The sequence below is a fragment of the Pseudorca crassidens genome, chromosome 10, assembly GCF_039906515.1.
Source record: "Pseudorca crassidens isolate mPseCra1 chromosome 10, mPseCra1.hap1, whole genome shotgun sequence".
Taxonomy (NCBI): domain Eukaryota; kingdom Metazoa; phylum Chordata; class Mammalia; order Artiodactyla; family Delphinidae; genus Pseudorca; species Pseudorca crassidens.
Genome location: NC_090305.1, coordinates 88023916 through 88046078, shown reverse-complemented (window position 1 = coordinate 88046078; position 22163 = coordinate 88023916). Strand labels below are relative to the sequence as shown.

Below are 22163 nucleotides of genomic sequence, written 5' to 3'. Positions count from 1 at the left end.
GAACAGCTAACAGTATTTTGTAAAGCCTTATTTGTAAAGGATGTTGGAAATGCTCTTCTTTCCCGATGCCATTATGTTTCTAAATATGAAAAACCCCATTTTGAAGCAATTAGAAGCCTTCTCTTCTCTTTCCATGTGTGTGTGCACACAGGAACCTTTGTTCCTTAATTAGGAAAAGGACTAGAGCTCATTAATTGTGGTTCCAAGTGATGTGTGCTCAAACGTTGAAGCACTGATACGTTACAAGGAAAGATCCAGCCTAAATCTAGGAGGCTCTCGGCAGTTCTGAGAACTGTTACAAAGATAAATAAGCAGGAGAGGGTCCTTGTAGGACCATCCTCACATCCTGGCCTGTCCTTGAGGACCCGGCTGGCTACCGTTGAGTTTTAAAGCCTTGGAAATTTCTGTACTCACAGGAGAGACGGGGCAAAGGTGCAACTTGTGTAGAAATCTAGAACTTTGCCTTTGTTGAAAACCTATGATTTAAAAAAAACAAAAAACAGAGGTCAGGAATCTCTCTTGGATTTTTTGATCAATTAGAGGACCCCATCTAGATGCCTTTAGATGTTATTGAAAGTGAGAGATTGCTGGCAACCATGATAGGAGACAGGTATCCTAATGTTTTATAGGCTGATTCTCATTGCTGGCATTAACACCGGAGGCATTGCAAGAGTTTTGAAAGCCAGAACTCCCAAACTGAATTGGCAAAGCCTTAGGCCCGCATTGGTCATCAAGAAAGAGGCCTAATTTCCACAACAAGAACAGGAATTTCTTAGCCTCCAGGAAACTCAATGCATCTAAACGTTCCGAGAAATATGAATAGTGCAAACGGTGGACTCATCTCACTGGTCAAGATCAAGGTTTCAGAAGCGGGGAGGTGAGCAACTTGAGTGAAAACGCTCAGACCGCCTAGGTGATGCTTTCCTGTGGGTGGGGTGGGCTGGCCTGGCGAGGGAACTCTGAAATGAAGGATGGGAAGAATACAGCCAAATGTCAGTTCAGAAACCAGAGAATGGAAAGTTGGAGCACCTAATTTGAGGGGCAGTCGCGTGTCTTCCAGAAGATTCTATCCAGTCAGGTGGATAACCGTTTGGAAGGAAGAGAACGCAGGGGCCACTAGGCAAGTCTGGGGTCCTCTCCTGCCTCCCCACCTGCCATCTCCCTCCTCCTTTCCTGCCTTCTCTTTCCACCTCTGCCGGAGGATGAACTGCCTTCCTTCTGCTCGTGTTAATGGAAGACGTTGTTAATATCAGTAAAAGGGAGCACTTCAAAAAGGCAGCAGAGATTTGGCAAGTAAAGGCCTGACACCATATCCCCTGTGCTGGTAATGGTCTGGGTCAGAAGCAGTGAATGTGGAACCAAATATTATTTCCCTGAAATGTTCTGCCATTTGAAGAGACATGTCTAGCTAGGAGACATATCTAAATATATTTTTATATAATAATAATAAACTATATATTTTTATATAATATAATTTATATATACTTTTTTCTCCACCAGTAATTTTTTTTAACATTGTATTTCTCAGAGAGAGAGAAACAGATTTTAAAATATAAAAACCTGTTCTTCAACTGAGGATGCAAAAACCTCATTGCAGTATTTATTCCAAACCTGCTCTCGTAATGTTCAGTCAAGGAGAAAACAGCAAAAAACAGTTGTTGATGGACTTAGCACAGAACTGGATTAAATAAGCATTAGTCTACTGAAGCTGATTACAGGAATATGAAAATGCAATATCTTAATGGTACATATTTTTATGTGGCAGCTCAGTTGCCTTTCATTTTGCAGCTAATATGTCTATTCTTATGAGCCATTTACTTCTTTAATTACCTTTTGCAGGCGAGGCACCATGGTATATTAATGTGAATGATTTTTACTGCCAGTTTATCATACAATGCCCCAGAAGTTGAAAGGCGTAATTGACTTGGAAGAACAGCTCATGAAGGAAACAATATTTAGTTGACAGTTTTCCTTGTACTCTCTGTTGACGTTTATGAGTTTACACTATGCTAAAGGAGTCATAAACACAATTTTCTTTCAATAACCGGAAAGGCTAGCTTCTCAAATACATCTGTGGAAAATGCATTTGTTCGTTTCTCGAATAATATGAAAATAACACATTTCCAGTGATAAGACCTCTCAGGCTGCCAATTGAATTAAACCTTTGAAGGTACATTTATAACCTGTCTTGCAGCATTAGGAGATATTAGGGTTCATGTGATTGAATCAGTTTAATGAATATTTAAATTATAGACAGATTTGGATAAATCGTATTTAAATCTGGGTGTTAGCACGAGACTATTCGGCCTCATCCTCCCGATTTCCAGAGGGAGGGAAAGCAGGAAGGGAGCTTGGGAACTGTCTGGAGGAAGATCTTCTTTCTCCCAAGGCGAGGGAAAGTCTGACAGCACATTTTTAGGGAAAGAAAAAAAGAAGGGACCGTCACTACAACTCCTTTTAAGGTCTGGGCTTTGAACAGTTAAACTCAAGACTTGGGCGGGTCGCTGCTCTTCCGGCGTCTGGAATGGTGCCTGAGTTGACTTGGGCAGTTAGCAAGCGCCCTTGTTTTAACCATCACTTCCACAGTCCTCTGGGCAGGTCCTGGTTTGGCACATTGGTTTCGAGGGAGTTAAACTTTTCACAGTTTCCTGGATTGTTTGCAGTTCAGTCCTGTGCAGCATAATGAAAGTTTTCTAGCCATCTGTTGTTAAGCTGGCGGGGAGCAAGGCCAGTATATCCAAACAAAGTTCTGGCCTGCTGTAAACGGAACCTGTCGGTTTAGCATAGCTTTCCTGACCCCTCCAACGAACGGGGCAGCCCTTGGTACCAGGCACTGACTGCATGGCGCTTTCAAAGGGGAACTATTTTGGGGGTAGGGGGGTGAGGGCCTGTTTACTTTTTCCCTCCGCGTTCCTCTCACTGGCTTGGACTAGTTTATACTTAATCTTTAAGCGGATACATGGTTACTTGTCCCCTCCTTTTTCAGAGAAGGAAGCATTACTTCTTAATAGGAGATTGTAACTTTTGCAAACAAGGTATGAGTATCTCTAAATGTATGTCAGGCGGCTGTGATGTGCAAGGTTGTTCTGTAGCCAGTTGTTTTTGTTTCATCATTTTGTCTTTCAGCGTTTGGGGACAAATAGTCTGGGCAGTGGAAGCTCCTATATTTATTACGTAGCTTATGTAACTAAAGCGTTTTCACAGCTTTAAAAGGACTCCCCGCCACCCTTTCTTCCGCCTTTTTTATTTCATTATCAGAAGTTGATACACAGCGTAACTTAGAGAGCAGCCATTAGACGGTGCCTTCCAGCTGTGTGGGGTGTTCCCTACTTCTCTGTTCTTTTTTACAAGGTATGTCTATTGCTTTTAATTGCCCAGCTTAACCTTAAAATCAGTTCTTTGTTTTGTGATATACTGTAAAACGTGTTTAATTCTTAGTTCCTGTTTCCCAGTGTTTCCATGGCTCTGTATGAAACACTCCTGGATGTATGTGTGTATCTCGACACCTGTCCAAGCCTACCCCTAACCTGCGTGGGTTTCCTTTTGTTAATGACACCTTGTAGGTGCTGTTGTATTTTTATCTTGGTCTTGCTGCAGTATATTTTCTGTCCAGCATTGGTTACATTTGTGCTCTGTTAAGAGAGGGCTCTGGGGAGCCATTGTCAGACCTCTGTATCCATCTCAATTCATTAAAATATCCAGGGAGAATGGCCACTGTCATTGAATAACTATGTCAGCCACTCCCCTGGCCGCCTTTCCCTCTAGATGAGAAGCAGACCACAGTCCCACACGGTTACAAAGAAAAAAGGCACCAAAAGGATGCATATTGTCTAAAGCACCAACATGAGAGGGTTTGGATTCAACTTTAAGTGCAATCCAGGAATGTACAAGGGTCAGGAGTTCCATAAATGGGGATGGGGGTGGAGGGGGGGAGCAGAAGAACCAAAGGAGTAAACGAGGAGGTACAAGGCTTCTCCTTTAAGGGACAAGGAGTTTTGCGGTAGTGGAAAATATTCAATTTAAAATTTAAATGAAGGCACTTATTTGGAAATACCATACAGTCCTAATCTGTTTGTAAGGTGACTGACATATATAAAGTGCTTTTTTGTTTTAAGGTAAAAAGAAAAAAAAAATGTGTTCGGGGTAGAGTTTCGCGTATAAATGTCAGGTGCAACGTACCGCATACTCACTCCAAGAGTCAAGCAAATAACCTTGGCATTTGGGACACTGCCTTTTAGAACATGAAATTGTTTTTTGTTGTGTGTCTTTTTTTTTTTTTTTAAAGGAGGACTACATAAAGGGGTCACCTATTAGCTGTGTTTTTGCTGTCTGAAACTCAGCCCTTCTGTCTATGAAAATCAAACTGCTGTGTAAACATTCCAGTGTTGTTCTTGGTCTCTACAATAGCCACAGGGATCAGGTTTCACCTGCCTGCACATCTTCAAGCAATTAGAGCAATTAGCGTGAAGCCATTTCACATTCAAGGATTCAAGGTCTGTGGTGACATTCAAGTCCAGGAGAAGTCTAAAAGGGAGAGAGAGGAAGTGGCCCAGAGCATGGCTACTCTTCTTCCATGGCCCTAAGCAGACAATTTCTCTTTTAAAAATGGTAGCTCTTTAATGATATTATGAGGTTTTTAAATGACAGATCAAAAGTTGTTTATATCAAAAAAAACCCCACCCCAACAGTCATTTAATTATACTAATGAAGGTCTTTATACATGGCAGTTTGTTTTTTTTTTTTTTTTTTTTTTTTTTTTTTTTTTTTTCAGTATGCGGGCCTCTCACTGTTGTGGCCTCTCCCGTTGCGGAGCACAGGCTCCGGACGCGCAGGCCCAGTGGCCATGGCTCACGGGCCCAGCCGCTCCGTGGCATGTGGGATCCTCCCGGACCGGGGCACGAACCCACGTATACCCTGCATCGGCAGGCGGACTCTCAACCACTGCGCCACCAGGGAAGCCCCTACATGGCAGATTTTTAAAAAAGACTTCTAATGGCTGTGAGAAATGGAGCGTTCCTCCTCCGTGTCTCACCATGGGAGTGACAGCATTCTTTGCAGAGGAAGAATGTATTTTATAATATATAAAGGAATTTGCATTCCGCTTTACATGGTAAACCTCCCTGTTTTGGGTAAATGGAACCATTACAGCAACGTAGAATATTTAGTTGGCAGACTTTGGGAGTAAGTATTGAAAGCAACTTTTAATTTATTTTTTTAGCTTGGAGAAGAGTAGTGGCAACTTTCATATATTGAACTAGTACCGTTTAAAGACAGATGATCAGCTTAGCACATCAGACAGCTATGTAAGCGTGACCGAAGATGCCTTTTACAAAATCGGCTCAGAATCCGGAAGGGTTTGTGTTGTGTTTGTTTGTTGTGTTTGTTTTTCACATGTGTAACTTAGCTACCCAGGAATCTTGTTTGCATGAGGCAAACCCTAAACTGATTACAGCTTTTAAAATTGGTTAGTAGATTTTTAAATCCACATTGCACTGTTGGGTTATTACGCAGAAATGGGGGGAGGGGCTGATTTTCAAAATCCAAGGGTGCTGCAGGAATGATCTGGCTCTGTGCTCCCAGGAGGTGTCTGCAGTCAGGAGTAACTGCAGGCTAAATTATAATGTGGAATTCCCTTGCCCTTTAACCTGATGCTGCCTGTTCACATTCAGTGTTTATTAACAAACAGCTCTAAGTACAAACTTGTTGGGAGAATTACTTTTTCATTCGACACACTGACTTTAATTAGAATAAGTGGCTTATTTTTGAAAGAAATAATTGTGTGCCTCGAAGAAAGTTCTTGGAATAATGCCTTTATGAAATTGCCTTAGATGACTTCAAAGTGAGGAGGTATTGCGCAGTTTTCTGTCCATCGGCCTGAGCTCATCTATCTGTGCGACTGAGGCTGGAGCATTTGTGTTCAATTAGTAATTAGCCATTTTTAGGGAACTGGACTTGCTCAGAAGTCTCTAGCCCCGCCTCGAACCACTTAGAGCTCTTCTGTTGAGGACTGGGTTTCCTGCCACCCACTTGCACGGCGCCCAGGCTCTGTGCCTTTTGAAACTACATGACAGATCAGATGCAGGAGCTGCTAATAAAATGTAGCATGCTGGACACTGAGACAGGTGAAGGTCTGTCTCTTTCCCTCGCCCCTTAGAAATGCATTGCTAGGAAGTCATTTGCAGCGTTTATAACTAGGCTGGCTGAGTTAGACAGGAACATTTGAATTGGATACTCTACCCCTTCTAAAAGTGGAGAGGCAGGCATCTAAAAGCTGCCGGGCTCAGAAGGGAGGTGAGGCAGTAAACCAGATCTTTCCCTTTTTTTTTTTTTTTCCTCCTAGCCTCGTCCTCTGTTTCTCTGATCTGCCTTTTGAACTGTTTTTGTGGCTGATCAGTTCCACCTAATATGTCTCTTGATTTCTGCTATTGTAATACTCAGGCGACATGCTGTTCTCTTGGTTTTTATAAGCTTTAGATGCTTCTGCCTGTCATATTCTGGCGGTTTATCTTCAGCGTCTGGATTTGCTTTCAGACTTGAATGTCTATCAAGCTGCCGTTGCTTTGAATGTGAGATCAAAAGAAGATGAATTCCAGTAAAAAATTTCCTTCTCTGAAGAAAAGATTGGGGCCTATGTAAACATCCTACTGACAGTTCCCAATGAGTTATTTTAGCTGAGTTTTAGCACCTGGATGACAGACAGTCCGGCATTCCATGCTCCATGACAAATCAGTTGCTTCCATGGCAGAAGAACATTGCCACAGCAGCAGTGCATTTTCAGAAGAAATCCTTTCTCTTCCTCCTCCGCCTCCCCCTTTATCTTTTCTTTTCTCTTCTCTTTTTTTTTTTTGAATTTGGCTGTTCAACTCTTCATCCTGTTTTTCAAGCTGACTTCTCTGTCTTCAGCAGTTCACTTTTCCTTACAGTATCTGTCAAGTTCACTCAGGTGACGGAAGACAGGACTTCGATAATTAGTTTGGGGTGGCTTCAGGAGTGTTCAGGTAGGCAAGCTGGGCGTCTCAAGCTAAACAGGTAGTTTGGTTGATTGCAGAGAAAAGGAAAAGCAGCAAAAGCAAGCTCAGGGGCATATCCTTGGAATGCAGGCGATGTGTTCTTTAAAAATACATGTGACAAAATCCTCTAAAGTCTGCAGAATCGGAATTTTCTTTCTTCCTTTTTTTTTTTTTTTAAAAAAAAAAAAAAAAAGCATCCTGCCTATGTTAATGTCACCACAAAAATATCTCAAGAGCAGGCTGCCCCAAACCCCGTCGGTATGTATTTGTCTGCGTGAATGAGCTGTGTTTGGCTAGGGCTTGGTCTAGCCCCGGCACACTTCTGATGCCGTGTCCTCGCTTGCAGACCTGGGATGGTTTAGCTACAGTGTAGCCTGAATAGATTTCTTTAAGTGCTAAATGCAACTTTGAAAATCACCTCCAAGCTCCAACTGATCTTTCAACTTTGAAAGTGAAGAATTACTTGAGGAATTCTTGTGGTTTCTTTGTCATTTAGTGAGAGCCCAGGCAGCTACCGTGGAGGCAAGCGTCCCTTAAGTTGCCTACAAAGGGCAATGTTCCAGTGTGTTTTCTCCTCGAGTGTGCTTCAGTCGCACAGGACTTCCTGTTTATTCAAACATCTTTTTTACCATTCGGCAACCCCGCTTCACAGAAACAGCCAGAACCCTTCTACAGCAAGAAGACGGAAATCCAAGGGCAGACAGTGCGAGCTTTCTCGATCAAACTCTTCATTTTCTCTGTAAGTGTCCAGAGGAAAAAAAAAAATAGAACATTTTCGCTGGTTTAATAAACTTTTAAAACTAAGGATCTCCTCCTGCGCAGACATTCTCTGAAGGGCAAAATAAGATGATCCAACTTACTTACTGCTCTTTCTGACCCCCTCCCCTTCCACCAAAGACGTTTTTCTTTTTAGAGCTTTGAGAGGACCGGTTCGTTCTAACTCCTTGTTACTTCACTCTTGCTTTCAAACGTGTCTCCGGGTGGTCTCAGCTAAGTCAGCAGCCGTGTGTCGTCAGGACCGGTTTAGGAGCTTGAACGGAGATTAGAACCTCGCTCTGCTTCTTTGTGAGCTTGTTTTGTGTCGCCTTCTTTTCCTTCCTGTTATCACCAGGAGTGAGAGGGTGCAGGGTTGGTGGCTTGGTAATTCTGCATCTGCAGGATTGTCCTCCATGTATGCATCACGACCCCATCATCGTTTGTGAATCGGTCTTGATAATATTTGTACCAATTTCATGCCAATAAAAGTCAGACTGCTGAAACAAGCACGGTCATTATCCCATTCATATTAGTATTGTTTAAACTGAGTGGGCTGCAAAAAAAGAAAGAGAAAGCCCGCCTCACTTTCCGAGATGGTTGTTAACTTTGATGTTGGAAGGGTCTTTTCAAAATGCTCATTGTGGATAATTAGGATGGCAGGGAAAGCCCTCGAACCCGGGCTGCTCGCTTCTCTCTGTGCCGAGGAGTGATGTGGTTGCCCCTTGGGTCCTTTCTCTTGAAATGACTTTTTCAACACACGGTTTGACATTTTTTTTTCAAGGGTTCCACCTTTTCCTGTCTGCTGTGGACGTCCCTCTGGCCCCCCTCCCCTCTCCCCACACCCCTCCCCCAACCCTGACCCAACCAGCTTCAGTATAATTGGTAAGCCAGGTGCTAATTTTTTTTTCTTCTTCACTGTATACTGGTCAGGGAATAGACAGGAAGTAGAAAATTAGCTCTTTTGATCTGAAGGGAATTGTTATTACTCTAAACCTTGTTTGTTAGTCCCCAGACTAAATATACTTCAATTTCGGCGTCTCACTCAACCATCTATTAGAATAGAGAAAGAAACAGGCTCTGTCATTGTCCCCCACCTGTCATGGAAGAAGCATTTCGATAAATAAAATAGGTAAGTGTATATACATATGTGTGTATCGCTCTTGCTAGGCTGGCTTTTTTCAGATTCAGAAGTTGTTCTACTTTGCAAGAAAAGAAAATTATGTTTGCGACTGCCTTAAGGACAATTTGTATAACAGTAGGAGTAATTGCAGGGAAAATGGAAAGAGTGACTGGAGGTATTTACTCAGATGTTAGTGTAGGTGTGGAGGCCAAAAACTCAGTGTGGGAACAGTGGGCCGCTTTTCTTGGTATCGCAGTCTATTTGATGACCATCAAATTTCCCAGCTCGCTGGTTTTGTTTTTTCTGGATGGCATGTTTGATTATTTATCAGAAGGGGAAGGGAGTAGCTGAAGCAAATAAACATGTGACCAAGTTCTGTTTTGTTTTCCACTCAGAAAGCCGTGCCCTTTCACAGACATACAGAAAAGAGTAAATGCATTGTTTTATGATAAAAGGAAATTGCATGTGTCATTTTCTTTTTAAAGGCAACCAAGTTAACCCTTACGACTCAGGAGCCTCTTGGCCTCCTGAGCATTCAGCAGGCTTTCACTGAGAATTCATCTATTGCGGTGGATGGTTTTATGGTACAGGATTTCCAAGGTTTAGGTGGTCAGTAGTTTGGCTTTTCTAGATGCATTCCTTAGTTACGCCTGCCTCAGTAGCTCGACTTTTTTTTTTTTTTTTTTTTTTTCCGATACGCGGGCCTCTCACTGTTGGGGCCCCTCCCATTGCGGAGCACAGGCTCCGGACGCGCAGGCTCAGCGGCCATGGCTCACGGGCCCAGCCGCTCCGCGGCACGTGGGATCTTCCCGGACCGGGGCACGAACCCGTTTCCCCTGCATCGGCAGGTGGACTCTCAACCACTGCGCCACCAGGGAAGCCCCCAGTAGCTCTGCTTTTATGTTGTATGTGAGAGAGAGTGTGTGTGTGTGTGTGTGTGTGTGTTAAACAGTGATGCCATTGGATAAATCTGTGGCTCTTACAGTTGTGTAAAAGGCTATCTTCTGACTTTACATCGAAACATAAAGAGCTCAGTTAAAGGGAAATGTACCAGAGTTTCTGTGACCAGTGAGCAGCATGATTTATCCGTGTCCAACTGTTGCTTCTCTCTTTGAACGTGTCAGGCAGGTGGTGTCCTGCAAAGAGACGCCTTGTAGGTCTCCGAGACACCCTCAAAAACATCTTCACGTCTTTATTCTTATGTCGTGTATATAATGACCTGCAGGAGTGTTGGTTATCTCAGGTCAGGTCCTCCAGAGACCTAGGGAAAGGCTCAAATCTACATGAAACGTAGACTTCTAAACAAGCAAACTAAACTTTAAGTTTTTTGCTTTCATTCTCCAGCGGGGTTTGCATCAGTGCGTGGAGATCCTTTATACATAGCCAAGCACTGACCTATGTGTACATGCTCTCACGGGCACGGTTTTTAATAACTAAAGCACGATTTTGGTCAGGGGCTGCCTCATGTATACACACCCTGAACAAATGATGGGCGTGATCCTAGCACAGTGCCTCACCCGGTCACATCAAGCCCTACAAGTCACAGCTGAAAATCTGTTTCATTGCCTATACCGTCTTGGAATGTGGATAGGAGATATGCACACAGAGGGATTCCCTCTCCATTGACTATATAAGGGAACAATGCAGCCGACACTCAAACACAGCGCAGCCTCCATCAGGATTGCCCCGCATGTGTGTCCCTGGGAGGTGGCTTCGTCCTGGGGAGGACAACCATAGCAGCAGTAGCCTTTCTGCCGTCTCTTTTTATCATTTGGGTGACTCTCCAAAAGGCCCTTGGGTTGGATCGTCACACTTTGTACCTATACACAGCCCTTTGTGCAAATCAAAGTGCCTGACTAATGCTAACTCGTTAATACTTGGAACATGCTTGGAACACAGGTGGGCTGTGATGATGATCCCACTTTTAAGGTGGTAAAGTGTCCTGTTGTTAAAATAGTTTATAATTTCCGGGTGTGTCTGTATTTTATGGTCAGGCACGAGCTGGAAGGGGTATGATCTAGATGTCATGAGAAGCGTTTTTCCTGTGACATACTCAGCCCTGACCACAGGCAGTCTCATGAGAAAGTATTTTACCATGAAGAAACTGGACTGGAAAATGCATCTAGTGCGTGGAGTTGATGGAGATGCAAGGGAGGAGCCGGTGAAGAGATCATGCTTACTTTTAATCTCTTCAGCGTCGAAGTTAGGAGATTTTTTTTTTTTTTTAAGATACAGCCTGGGCTAGAATTTTGATTTTTGTTTTGCTTCACGTTAACTCAATATGATGTTGGCAATTTAACTTCCACAAAAATCAAGGTAGTTGGTTCTTTGCAGAGACGTTGCTCATTGGCAGTGCCAAGTGAGAAGTTACTCGTGGTTGTGGGCTTTGGGGCAAAAGAATCGAAACATTCTGTTAACCCTCAGTGTTACCATGTGATTCTTGAATTCTTGTGTGTCTTGCGCTCCTTCCTATGGTTACTACTTACAGAGTAAGAATTAGTCACATGCCATTTGCAGTTTTAAGTCTCATGTTAAAACCTTTTCCGGAAGTCTCTAGAATAGGGTGCGGGTAGAATTTGGGTTATTTGGTTCCCAGCACTGTTTGTTGGTTGGAAGCTGAACGTAGAAATTAGGTTTGAAAAGTCTCCGTTCAAAATGGGTTTTTAATTTCAAAAAGGGATTTTCAAAAGCGTGTAATTAATGATTCCAGTTTTGCTTCAGAAGAGTAGTTTATGTAAGCATGCCCCCACGTGTTGCCAGGGTGTCATGCGTAGATGAGGATATTACACTTGACTTTTTATTTTTCTAATTCATGTATGTGTTTTTCATATCTTATAAAATGAGTAATCGTTTTTTAAGTGCTTTTTTTAAATTGAAGTATAGTTGATTTACAATGTTGTGTTCGTTTCAGGTGTGCAGCACAATCCTTTTTCAAATTCATCTCCATTGTAGGTTATTTCGAGATATTGACTACAGTTCCCTGTGCTCTACAGTAGGTCCTTGTTGTTTATCTATTTTATATATAGTAATGTGTATCTGTTAATCCCAAACTCCGGATTGATCCCTCCCACCACTTCCCCTTTGGTAACCATAAGTCTGTTTTCTATGTCTGTGAGTCTGTTTCTGTTTTGTAAATAAGTTAATTGGTATCATTTTTTAAAATTCCACATTTAAGTGATATCATATGATATTTATCTGACTTATTTCAGAAGCACTTATTCATTGTGAGGCCCTAGGCTATGCATATTGTATGTATTAATTATGATACAGGGACTGTTATTTTCTCCCATTCTTACTGATGAAGAAATGGACGCAAGGAGAGGTTAAGTAACTTGTCCAAGGTCACACAGCTCGCAGGTGGTGGAGCTGGGGTTCAGATCCAGGCAGAATGACTGGTGGGCACTTCACCACCATGTGTGCTGCTTCTGTAGAAATACATTAATGTTTTATGAAGTAAGCCTCTCTTTCTTTGGAAGTGTTATGCTTCTCCTAAGGTCAGTAATTCCCCCAAATTCCCAGGGAATCCCTATTTCTTCATGCCTGGAGACTCAAGATCCCCCTTATGCTAAACGGCAGTGACCAGAAGCTCCCAAGATCGTTGTCACCCGACGAGCACAGCTCTGGGAACACTGTTGTCCATCTGATGAGCACAGTTTTGTCTTCAACCCGCCTTTTAAGAAAATGTTTCTAACTCCTTGACCAGAGTGATCAAATCTTCAGAAAGTTCACTGCCAAGTACCTTTGAGTGGCTTGGACTAACTGATTATATTCTTCTAGACATCTCTACATTCCTCTCTAAAGATCTGTCATGTCTAGCAAGTCGTTCTGGTTCCATGTGAATGCAGGAATTCCAAAGCCATGGATCTGCAGGTTAGCGGCCATTCTGGGTGTGTCATTCTTGAAGTACAAGGGCAGGGATTCTAAGCCAGACTGTGTGACCTTTGGCATATTCGGTAAACTTTCTGTTTACGTAAGACAATTTAGAACCAAGCCAGGTACGCAGTTGGCATTCAGTAAGTGTTGGCCATCATTTCTTCGTCATGACCTGGCAGCTGTATCGTCGGTACCTTCATCTCCCCCAGGCTTGTCCTTTGGCTTCCAGCCAGCCATTCCCTCTGTATTATTCTACGAGTCAGGGCAAGGCATAGGTTAGGGTTTGGTGAGGGTCAGAAGGAACCATATTTGCTCAAGTGCCTTTGCCAGCGGAAGGATACAGGCCTCTCAGTTGCAAGTCATCTGTGTGACCACGGGTAAATCACATCGGCCCTCTCGTCCTCAGTTCGCTTTTCATACGATGAATATTGTCTGCCTTAGATTCCTCTGGGCTCAGTAGAGGATGCTGTGGTTTTCTCAGTGTCTCTCTAAAGAGGATAGCCAGTGGTTTGAGATCACTGGGGAAGAGGAATCTTTGTTTCCCACAAAATATATCTTCTTACGTATGGGGCAGTGTACTAAGTACTGGTTTCCATTAAATAAGTAGTTGTCATGTACAGGTACTGTGCTAAGAATTATGCGTATCTCACATAATCTTTAGAATTTAACCTTTCTGTTCCTGTGTTTCCATCTATGTTAGCTGGGTATAATGATGCCTCAAACGATTGTGAAAATTAGATGAGATTGTGTGTCTATACTGTTTAGTACTTGTCAGGCAATAAACACAGAATTGCAACTTTTATTATTATCTTCCTCATCCCCAGTGGCCAGGAACCAGAACAGTTTTAAGAATACATTTAATTGAAAATGCAAATCAAAGCCACAGTGAGATGTCACTTCACACCTATTAGAATGGCTCTTATCAGAACGACAAGAAATAACAAGTGTTGGTGCGGATATGGAGAACAGGGAACCCTTGTGCACTGCTGGAGGGAATGTACATTGGTGCAGCCACTATGGAAAACAGTATGGAGGTTCCTCAGAAAATTAAAAATAGGACTATCATATGATCCAGCAGTTCCACTTCGGGGTATATATCCAAAGGAAATGAAATCACTCTCTGGAAAAGATATCTGCACCCCCATGTTCATTGCAGCATTATGTACAGTAGCCAAGGTATGGAAAAAACCCAAAGTGTCCATCGATGGATGAATGAGTAAAGAAAATGTGATGTACACACACACACACACACACACACACACACACAGGAATATTACCCATAAAAAGAAGGAAATCCTGCCATTTTTAGCAACACAGGTAGACCTTAAGAACATTCTGCTAAGTAAAATAAGTCAGACAGAGAAAGACAAATACCATATAATCTCACTTGTATGTGGAATCTAACATGATCAAACTCATAAAAACAAAGAACAGATGGGTGGTTGCCAGAGGTGGGGAATTGGGGAAGTGGGTGAAGCTTGTCAAAAGCTACAAAGATCAGTAAGTTTTGGGGATGTCATATACAGCACGGTGACTTAAGTTAATAACACTGTATTGTGTATTTGAAAGTTAGTAAGAGAGTAGATCTTAAAAGTTCTCATCACAAGAAAAAATTGAAACTGCGTGAGGTGATGGATGTTAGCTAAACTTGTTGTGCTAATCATTTCTATATACATGTAATCATATATATATGTAATCGTTTATATATATTATAATCCTGCCGCACACTTAGAACTATTAGAGTGTTACATGTTAATTACATCTCAATAAAAGTGAGGGGGGAAAAGCATTCAGAGCCAAAAAGTTTCATACAGTTACTTAACACCCACCCCCCACCACTCAAACAAGAAGTAAGCAGCTGCAGTAGAATGTGAGAATCTACAGTGGATTGAAAAAACGGGGGCCGGAAATCCTGCTGGGCCTGAAAGCCATGGCTGGTGGGTGGAAAGAGACAGGTCGCACTTAGCCAAAGGTGGAGCAGAGACACAGGTGTCCCGGCGTGTGCACTGTGGCTGGACTTCAGTTAAACTGTGAGAAGAAATCTGTGCTCTCTCAGCTCAGCCACTCCATTGTTTGCTTTATGAAACGCTCTTCTTGCAAAGGTCCGACCCTGGCTCAGTTGAACCATGGAACAGGAGACTTGTCCCTACTGGGACGTGAAGAAAGGATCAAAATCAGGGGATGATGGTGACAGCATCAGTATCCCCAGAGAAGATGGATGAATCTGGATAGATAATTATGAGGGAGATTCAGAGATAGCTGGGCTGGTTCATTTCTTCCTGTCTGCCTGCTTGGGGATTGCCATCACAGCAATAGAAACACAGGGTGTTCCAGGGATTCTCAAGCAGCCCTGGTCCCTTGGGCCCCAAGGGAAGGACTCTGCTGCTTGAAGGAACTGGGTTGAGTTTTTAGGAAGAGGTAGAATTAACTTTCAAAGATATCATTTATTTTTTAACTTTATTGAGATAGGTTTTCATAAAGAAATGGTACCTATATTAAGGTGTACAACTTGATGTTTTCATGTATATATATATATATATACATTGTGAAAAGATCACCACAGTCAAACTCAATAACTCATCCACCACCTCTACCTAGTGACCCTTTTGTGTGTATGGTGAGAAGGTTGAAGCTGTATCTTCTTAGAAAATTTCTAGCGTACAATACAGTAGTATTAAGCGTAGTCACCATGCTGTACATTAGATCCCCAGAACTTATTCATCTCTCACAGCAGAAGGTTTGTGCCCTTTGGCCAGTATCTCCCCATTTCCCCTCCCCCCAGCCCCTGGCAACCACCATTCTACTCTCTGCTTCTTTGAATTCAACTCTTTTAGATTCCATGTGTGTAAGTCAGGTCATGCAGTATTTGTCTGGGAAGGGTAGTGTTTAAATGGAGAAGATACTTAGATGCCATGTAACTGTGGGCAGAGAACATGAAGAAGGGGATTACAGATGTGACTGTGACTCCAAGAGTCCTGGGAATAGGAAGATCTGGTTGAAAAAAAAAAAGCAAGTCTTTAGCGTGGGCGAAGAGGACAGATGAGTTAGGAAGTGTGGTACCGTGACGAGGCCCTTCCCTTCATCCTGAAGGCATCGGGACGCACGTTCATTCATGCATTTTTGGCTCTGTAGGACTGCATGTCCCTTTGCCAGAACTACCCTTGGCCATATTTGGTCTAATCACTGACCTTGGCAGAATGTGAGTATCACGTTTTCAGGAGACAACGTTTGTTTTTGTATTTCTGTCCTAACCACTCACTAGACTTGTGACCTTGGGCAAGTCACCAAACCTCACCATCTTAGTTTTTCCACTTTAAATTGGTAATCATAAACCCTTCCCCTGCTTCCCTTAGAAATGTGTGGGAACGAAGAATAAAAGAAAAAGTATAAAGCAAGTAACGGGCATAATGCCTGGCACATAGTAAGCAATTCAGTACGTTGTTTTTATTTTAGTATTCTAAATGCGGGGAGTTACGGCCCTCCACTTGCCCCTGTGTTTCTAGATGTGCCTCATTTCTTAAGTTCTCATACAGGTATATTCTTCGCTCTTTGCAATAACTGCCTTGTGAAGTGTAAATTATTGGAAAATATTTGGATTTTTTTTTTCTATCTAGACTAACTTTGGCCAAGAGTGAGTAGTTCCAAACTTGAGATTCTTAGTCATATTTGGGTCTCCCCCTCTTCTCTTTTCTATTTCTTTCTTTTGTCTTTTATCTCAGCTGGACTTGGTTCTCACTCTTGCTTCTTTGCCCAAAATTCAGCGAAGGAAAGGAAGGTAATTTGTGAAGTGAAGCCTTCTAAGGGTTTATTTCCTGTGAGGGCATCTCGAACCCTGTTAGGGCTTGTATTACAAGAAGAAAAGCGGATACAGCCTCGTTTGCCTGAGCAGAAACTTAAGTACAGTGTTACGAGCGGAATCACAGAAACTTCTTCTTTATTTTGAGCATGATTCCAGCCCGATTCCTTGGCAGCGTTCAAAGCCTCACTGCAAGGTATGAAAAGATAAGCATCTGGATTATTCATAATGAGAGTTACCGGGCTGCACCCTCCTAAAAGGCAATTGCAGAAAACGGCAGGTTAATACAGTGAGTGAACAGATCCCTTGGATTCATTTAGTCTCGCATTTGACCCCCCCCCCCCCGTTTTCTACTTTGGGAACTTGGAGGAGGACTGGGCCAGGTTACTTGTTCACTTTTGGATACAGTCTGGTCCTTCCTGAACGGGCGGAAGCGGGTTTGACGCAGCACCCTGCTGAACGTTTTAGATCCTGTCTATAAAGCCGACTTCTGTTTTACTAGATGGCAGTGCTGATCTTGCCTCCAGTCACGGTACCCCAGGCTGAGGGCTTGTCAACTCTCATGAGCTAGACAGGCTCAGGCCTGGGCAGTGCTTGAATGGAATCCTTCCAAACACAACTCAGGTACCGGAGACTCGGTGGTGGTGATTCAGCGTCTGGCACTGGCTCCCGCCAGGAGCAGCCAGCCGGGGCCTCAGCAAGGTGCTTGGGGGGCCCTATGTTAATAGGTGTTTGGAGTAGGAGCGTGATGGTGGGGCTTTTCTTTCCTCCTCTTACAAGAGACTTCAAACAGACTTTCTGCCTGTTTGTAGCCATTGCACTTATTTCAGCTGATTTTGCAAGAGGATCACAGATACCCTTTTCCTCTTGGCTTGTGAAAGTTCCTAACTTTGACCTTCTTTGGCAGGAGGCATCTTCTGGGCGCCTTACAAATGAAAAAGGTTATTCATAACTGCAAGTGAATATAGGGTTTGCGGACCCTTTTTCTGCTTCCTTTGGACCCTTCCAGCTTTCCTTTGGGGGTGGGGCTTATAGCACAACGCCTCCTCCTGTCTGCAGCCTTCAGGTATTATTTCTGTGTCCAAGTCTCCTGTAGTAGGTGCATGAGATGGTGTTTGAACCCTGCAGCACTAATGCTGGTGAATCATGGCATGGTGCAAGAACACGGTTGCATAACTCTGTTCTCCTTCATCCCAGCTCTTCTAAAAATAAAAAATAAAAAAATTAAATGTTTAAAAAAGAAGGAAATGGCATTTGCCACCTTTTCTCCCAAGCAAATATGCTCTAATGGATTTGCCTACACACACACACACACGCACACACACGCACTCACACACACACACGCACACTCACGCACTCACACACGCACTCACACACACAGTCACGCACACACGCACTCACACGCACTGTCACACACACACGCACTCACTCACTCACACACACTCCCAACCTACCTGTACTCATGTCTTTGCATTATTTGTTAGATTTTAAAGCAAAGAATATATGACTAGTAAACGTCATAGCATCCTCTGTGTAGCTTAAGGAACATGAAATCTTGTCAGTAAAGATTTGGGAAACGTGGCATTGGAAGTACATCTAGAGGATGGAGGTTCAAGCTGGTGTGGGACAGTAAAGAAATTGCAGTGGTCCCGGTTGGGGAGGGAACGCTGGGCGTTGGCCTCATCTTTCTCCACCCGCACAGGTGGAGGTGACACTGCTCACGGCCCTGTCTTCTTCTTCAGTTAGGACAGCGATGACGATAGGGAACTTTGACTTTTCCATTTCCTGTCCCTTTTGCTTTTAACTTGAACACGTAGTTTTGGAGAGTCGTAGGAGTGGGATGGTCTCTGCTCCAGTTTTTCACCACGTCTATCCAGCTGTTGTCTCATAAACTCACTTGCAGAGGCTGTGCAACATTTGGAGAAAGCCATGCCCTCTCTAAATATCAGCTGGAATGCCCTCAAAGTGTAGGACACTTTACAGAGCTGTCAGAACTCTTGAGGATGGGTGATGCTCCGTAGAACCTTTCTCTTCTGGGTCACTGATTCAAATCCGCTGTCCCAAATGATCTAAGGCATTGCTGTCGGCCCCGCCTACTTTTGGGGGGTGGAGTCAAGTGAATCAACTACCAATGAATGCTCAGAGTCTACACCCTTATTTGCAGTATCACAGATTAGACCAAACAGTGACTGGTGCAAAGAGACAATTAAAGGCTCTCTGATGATTTTTTGTTGGTTGTTGTTGCCCTCTGTGTATTAAAGTTCTGATGAAGTAGGTTTTTGTTTGTTGTTTACTTATGTCACCAGTAACATGACTTGAGGGTCTGCTATAGTGCTATCTTTCATTGGGTATCTAATATTTACACAGTCGTTAGAATTGGAATCTTTCCTTGGGCATCTAATATTTTCATATTCATAATCACTGAAATCCCTCTGTGAGATCAGCTCACTTTTCCATTCTCCTGTGATAACCAAGTGCTCTAGTTGTAAATTATATACATATACACATATATATGTATGTGTGTGTGTATATACATATATATTTTTGTTTGTTTGTTTGCATTCTTTTTTTTTTTTTTTTTGCGGTATGCGGGCCTCTTACTGTTGTGGCCTCTCCCGTTGCGGAGCACAGGCTCCGGACGCGCAGGCTCAGCGGCCATGGCTCACGGGCCCAGCCGCTCCGCGGCATACGGGATCTTCCCAGACCAGGGCACGAACCCGTGTCCCCTGCCATCAGCAGGGGGACTCTCAACCACTGCGCCACCAGGGAAGCCCTTTTTTTGCATTCTTGTTGGAGAATTCACTGCCTTGGAATGTTGTTGGTTCTGTGCAAATGCTTCTAGTTCTGTCAGCCACCGTCATTTCTTTTCTTAAGGTAACCCACAAACCTGCTTTTCATCCTGCACTGGAATGCTTACTGTGTCCAAAGCAAGAGGGTGATGGAGTTTCCCTGCATACTTATTTCTGGGTCTTGCTCCAGAGCAGTTGTCAGATTGGGTTCCATGAGGAGCACTCGTGTTTAGATGGTAACTAGTTGCTGGAGTTGAACCAAGATAGCAAATTAGCGTAGGGGGAAAAGGTGCTCTGGAGGGACTTGAGGTGTCTGTAGAGGTTGAGAAATAGAGGAGAGAACATGTCTTCTTTCCTACTAAGCTTCCCATGCAGCTTTTTATTGCTGGCTTTTCCTTCCATCCTCATCTACGCAGTGACTGTTGATTAGCCTGTGAAATTATCTGAGAAACAGGTTTGATCTTGCGGGGTGCGGAGAGTCTAGGAAAAGAAACTAGAGGAAGGGTGGCTGACTCAGAGCTGCCTTTGAAGCTGGAAATGGGACAGCTTCTCGGGGCAGACAGGAAGTCAGCAGCCCCTCTCCACTGGCCAATAGGGAACGTCGAAAACCTCGCACTAGAATGAGATGCACTCTGAACTGCTATAAATGACCTGTGGGAAGAAGAAACATGCGTCCAGCATTCGCAAGTAGTTTGAAATGGTTTCAGATAGAGGAGTACGTGGATGTATTTTGTGTTCCTGTCCCAGTTCCTTCTTAGAAAATCAAAAATGAGTTTGAGCCTTAAGAATAGCTAATTAGTAACATCCTTGCATCTTAGCTCCACTAAAATTATTCTGGCCAAATGATTGAAAGCTCTGTTTATATAAAATTGTGTCCGGTGCAATCTTATGAGACTCTCAGAATACAGATAGCAGCCTAAGACAAGCTGGCAAAACTTTTCTTGTAAAGGGCTAGATATATAGGAAATATTTTAGGCATTTCAGTCTCTGTCACAAGTACTTAACTCTGCTTTGTGGCCTAAAAGCAGCCAGGTGGTATGGAAGCAAATGAAGGTGACTGTGTTCCAATAAAACTTTATTTGTGGACGCTGAAACTTACATTCCATGTAATTTTCATGTCACAAAATATTTTTTTGTTGTTCTCCCAACTGTTTAAATAAGTTACAACCATTCTTATCTCATGGGCTGGACAAAAACAGGTGATGGGCTGGATTTGGTCCCTGGGCTAAAGTTTGCTGACCCTTGACCTAAAATGCTGCAGTGCCTCATATTTTTGGAAGACCTCCATGTATCAGTACTGACCTCAGGTACTGATCTCATCACCAATTGTGTTATGTAAAAAAAAATTGTCTGTTTTCTCCTACCGGGTTGCTTTCTGTTTGTGTGCATGTTTACTCAAACCATATTTTATGTAAACACATTGGTGTTTCTTAAAATATGGCAAACGTGTTTTTTGAACATTGGCTACCTTGATGAACATGCTAAACATAGCACACCTCATAGGATGCCTCACCCCCCAAATATAAGCACCTGCCGTGAACTTGAGATGTAAATAGCTCGAAAGTTACAAACATGCTGATGTAAAATGTAATTTGTAAATAACAGATGGCACGTATTTACAAGGAATGGGAGGCACTGCTGAGAATGAAGTCATCTGGAACCAAAAGAATGGAAGATGTGTCAAAACTGTCCAGGTCCCCAGTCACCATGAAACTAACTAGCATGCTGCCAAACTAGCAACCCAGCGCCCGTCCCCCTGACCTTCTGAGTGCCCAGCTCGGGCTGGGGTCTGTGGCGTGCTGACCACAAGGAGACTTCAGCCCCTTGGGCAGATCGGGGCATAGATAGCAGCCAAGGCAGAGAGGGAGGCAGTGTATGCCTTGGCTCCTGTTAGCTCACAGGGCCATTGATTTCGTCTGCTGAAGGACAATAAATGGGATTGTGTGCAACTGAGCCGTAAGTGCCTGGTTTTATCACTCGCCTTCACACTGACATCTTCGAACTGCATCTTTACTGTAACTCCAGCCTAGCAGTCAAGTACAGCACCGCGTTATCCAGGGCCAGGCAATTGTCACATCTGTTCTAAAGGAAGTGTTGACTCAACCCAGCCCAGGAAACCACCACCAAGAGTAAAAGGTCTCCAGAGATTGGATGGAACCTTTTAAGTTATTTACACAAGCAGTTGGCCTGGAACTTGAGTCACAGTTGATCCTTGCTTCTTACAAGGGAAATTCTTTTATTTATTCATATTCTCTCTCCCTCCCCCCTCCCTCCCCCTCCCTCCCCCTTTCTCTTCCTCTCCCTCTCTCTTTCTCTCTCTCTCTCTCTCTCTCTCTCTCTCTCTCACACACACACACACACACACACACACACACAATATCTACTTGAATCTTATTATTCTATAGCTGCTGAAGGATCTACTTGTATCTTCAAACAGGATATCTTAAGGGACCTTGCTCCAACCATGATTGAGAAACTGTTATAAAAATAAGAGAAGTCTGTCCTCACTCCTTAGTCGTGTTGGGACACATCTCTGAGGTTCAGGCAGTGGAATCAGAGATGAGAGACATGAATCCGGTTTTTATGATTTTGATGCATGGAACAGGTAAAAATGGCTATCAAGTCAGCATGCATAGGAAACAAAGTGGACCTAAGTCCCTGGTGCAGTTCCCAAAGGGGATCCCATCAGTCATTACAAATTTTTTACTGACCAGCAGTGAACATGACGATAAGCATGTTTGACTCACATGGTAGATGCCTTGAGGGGTGGGATAGGGAGGGTCAGAGGGAGACGCAAGAGGGCGGAGATATGGGGATAT

The 22163-nt window shown here is 43.3% G+C and overlaps 1 protein-coding gene across 16 annotated transcripts in view; it reads left to right on the top strand.

Moving 5' to 3' along the window:
• Positions 1-22163, top strand: part of FOXP1 (forkhead box P1) — a 596348-nt gene that overhangs the window by 421259 nt on the left and 152926 nt on the right. The window contains exon 1 of one of the 16 annotated variants that reach the window (XM_067755208.1): positions 7561-7749. The exons of the other annotated variants lie outside the window; for them this stretch is intronic. The gene's annotated coding sequence lies outside the window, so the exon portion shown is untranslated. Of the gene's footprint in view, positions 1-7560; positions 7750-22163 lie in introns of those variants that run through there. 16 annotated transcript variants of the gene reach the window in all.